The sequence below is a fragment of the Mustela erminea genome, chromosome 1, assembly GCF_009829155.1.
Source record: "Mustela erminea isolate mMusErm1 chromosome 1, mMusErm1.Pri, whole genome shotgun sequence".
NCBI classification, from domain to species: domain Eukaryota; kingdom Metazoa; phylum Chordata; class Mammalia; order Carnivora; family Mustelidae; genus Mustela; species Mustela erminea.
Window position 1 is genome coordinate 184,794,990 of NC_045614.1, and position 3,631 is coordinate 184,798,620.

A 3,631-nucleotide genomic window follows, 5' to 3' on the forward strand; every position below is an offset into this window, starting at 1 on the left:
GTAAATAAAGCTTAAAAAGAAAGAAACATTGTTTTGTTTGTGACAAAGTTGATATAAAGGAAGCCATTTTTAAAAGTGACAGTAGCATCCAAACAACAAAACATGTATAAGACATTTGCATTCAATGTTCCCAGAGGGTTTTAATTAAAATTCTAAGGTACTATTTAATGAAATTCTTAATGCTTTTTAAATAAACCAGTATTGGAGTCATAATTAAAAATAAATTTTCTTGGTATAAGATTTTAAAATGCTTTAAAATGCCTTTCAAATATTTTGTGTGGAACATTGGCAAAGATAAAATGATGCTTTTTTTTTTTTCCTTTTTGGAAACAAATATAAAACAATATTTTGAAAGAAAATGTAAGTTTTAACAGCTATTTTGATTGTAATACATTACTTTAATAAGACAACATTTATGCATGATTTATGACCCATCAATGATTGCTGTTTCTTAGATTCAAATATTTTACACAATATGTATATGTGCTTCTCATAATGTAATTGGCACAAAACTCAATTTTCCAGGGAAGTGAATTGACAGTGTAGTAAAATGGGTAATAAAATATTAAATCATCTGTACATATATACACAGCCACTATATTAATATGTAGATTTTGGTGTGTGTTGTTTTGAGTCTTATTTATATACAAAGGATTAAATACAGAGATGAGATGGAAAGACATGGAAAAAATAAGTTATAAGTAACATGCAGGTTTATTTTTAGACTTTTAAATTTAATAGCATGCAGTTTTTTTTACCATGTATTTAAATATATCTTTTATCATTTAGGTTATTTCCAGTCAGAAATTACTTTTCTAAGGCTAAATTAAAATATAAAATATTTTTATTTTATGAAAGAAAATGGTTTTGAACTTGAATCTGAAGCAGACAAAATGGATTGAAAAAACCAGCATAACAAAATTTTTATTGAGAGAAAAGAGTGTTAGATCTTCATAAGAGCATGGACTTAATAAAGACTTATTAGGGACTCATATGCTGAGGAGTAATAAGGGGAAAAGGTGGTTTATTAGGCAATGGCAATGAAAGAAAATTTTATATTAGACTATTTTGAAAAGTGTTGGTAAAAATGTATATATTTATCTAAAGTAGGTTTCTCTGGTTGTGAGGGTGATTGGAAGTTACTATAAGCAGTGGTGGATCTGAAACTTGAAGGGAAAGCAAAAGTTTCTGAAAGTGTTTATTTTCTGGAGATGAAGCTAGAGGAAGAGTTTTGGCAGCACATAAAAAGAGATGTTAGGTCTTGTTATGCCCAAGTTTTTATGTCTGAGAGAGGAGGAGCCAAGCACCACTGCAATCACATGAGGGTTTATTTGACAAGCTTAAGCTTGGGCCCAAGTATACCTGACACAACGGAGTAGAGACTTGGACCCCGAACCAGATTACAGTCAGAGTTTTTAAAGCCAGAGTAGGGGTGATAGTAGGTGATTGGGCCACAACCGCATCCCTATATTCTTGTGATTTATTAATGTTAAGCTATCCTACTTCTGACATGATTTATTATGACATCAGGCTATCCTACCCTTGACATGACTTATTAGTTCATTAAGCTATCCTACTCCTAACATGACTTATTACCTCATTACGCTATCTGATTTCTAATTGTTTTTTGGTGTTTTGTTTTTAAAACTTCTGGTTAGTCTTCCTGGAGCCAGGGGTCATTTACTGGTCACAGAGACCTAAGATGGCTGCCAGGGCCAAGATGGCTGTACTTATGTCAAGGCTAGACTTGAAGTGGATACAGCCTTGTTTTTCTTGGCCTCCATATTTCCCCCTCCCAGAGGAACCTAAGGAAGGACCCAATCATGGGACCCAAGGTGGTCTCAGCAACAAAGTCCAGTGGTTGGTATTACTGCCTGAGTACCATGAGCTGAACTCTACTGACTCTGTCTCTGACAAAAGATACTAATCTATTGATAATGCATAACCTCTGCTGCAGAAACACATCACCTGCCATGTTAGGTTAAGTGGTTGGTGGGGATTGGCCCTGGCATGAAGGGAACATAGCATAAGGAACATTAGTGGGGTAAGTGAGAGCAGCACAGTCTTAGCTTTAGGGGATTGTCCTTGTCAGGCTGACTTTTCCATTCTGGTACAAAGTCCTTCAGAACAGTGTGTGGGTCAGCTGACCAGACATGGGTGTAGTGGACCCAGGAAGCGTTGACCTTGAGAGCAGTGGGAGTGGTCAGGATCACCATGTAGGGTCCCTTCCAGCGAGGCTCCAAGTTTTCCACTTGGCGGAGGAGCATCCAAACCAAGTCCCTGGCTTGGTAAGGATGTGGCCCCAGCTCTGTCTCCATCTCAGTGTGAGCAGTTAGGATTCCTGCGTGGGCTAGACAGACTGTAATTTCTGCAGTGACTGGAGTACAGACTGATCAGACATCATTAAGGAGGAGGGCCTGATACCCTGTCACTCTGGCGTTTGTCACCCACCAGTCTGGTGAAGTCTGGAGAAGGCCCTCAATAGTGTGAGTGGTGGTCAAGATGAGATTTTAACTCAAAGTTAATTTACTTGCATCCTTGACCAGGAAGGCCGTAGCAGCAATTGTGAGAAGGCAAGGGGGAACCCAGCTGCTACTGGATCTACTTTCTTGCTAAGATAGGCTACTGGCCTTTGCCAAGACCCCAGAGTCTGAGTCAAAACTCCTTTGGCCACCCCTGCCTCTTCATCCATATACAAGTGGAAGGGCTTGGTAACATCTGGGATGGCCAATGTTGGGGCACTCAGTTAGGCTGTTTGTAATTCCCGAAATACTCCTTATATCTGGGGCTGACTGACTGGCAAAAGCAAGATCGTCTAAATAAGCTATCATGCAACTTCTCTGAAGTTTACCTCAAGTTGTCTAGCTTAGGCAAACAAAAATGAAAAATAATTAAATTTAGAATTTAGCATCCATAAAGGTGTTATTAAAACATATATTTTTCTCTCTAAAATAAGCCTCATTTCCGGAGATAGCCAAATCAGAACTAATTCACTTGAAAAACAAGTCAATTTTTAACAAACTTAGCCTAATTATTTACATAAGCTCTGCAAGAACAGTTAAGTGTGATCATATAGATCTTTCAGAATCTGCTCTGCTGGAACTTCTTATAAGGAATCTCTAGGTTGAACTTTTAGTAGCCTCTCCAGGCCAGAAGCCAAGCCACATAGTTGCCATCAGACATGCCAGCAATACCTGTTGATTTGGGCGAGTTTTGCGCAGTGGCAGTATCGTAGCCAATGAGGTTTATCTGACGCGCAATTATTGCTAATTGATTTGGGCGAATTCCTCTTCCTGAGGTTCCCAAAGTATCCTGCCAGGAAGGGACATTCTTTACTCACCTGGTGAGGCTGCTGGGAACTCAATAAGCAAGGTATCAGGCCAACAGTTCCAGAGGGCTTTACGGCTCCAGGTTTTATAAAGTCAACCTTAGTTCCTTTAAGCTGTCTGGTCATATCTGAGTCTTTTAAAATATGACATTCCAGTCAAGACCTAGGTAAAATAACCAGTGTTTCCAATGGTGTCCTGTTACAAGGAGAACAGGTTCTTTTTTTTTTTTTCCCCTTGATAAGCTTAGAAATTATTTAATTAAAGTCAACACCTAAGTTCACAAACACCTTAAAATTATATAT

The 3,631-nt window shown here is 38.2% G+C and overlaps 1 non-coding gene across 1 annotated transcript; it reads left to right on the forward strand.

The window, feature by feature from the left end:
• Positions 1-3,209: 3,209 nt before the first annotated feature.
• On the forward strand, positions 3,210-3,346 carry LOC116581239. The gene has a single exon (XR_004281964.1). It is a non-coding gene; the product is annotated as a U4 spliceosomal RNA (small nuclear RNA).
• Positions 3,347-3,631: the final 285 nt, after the last annotated feature.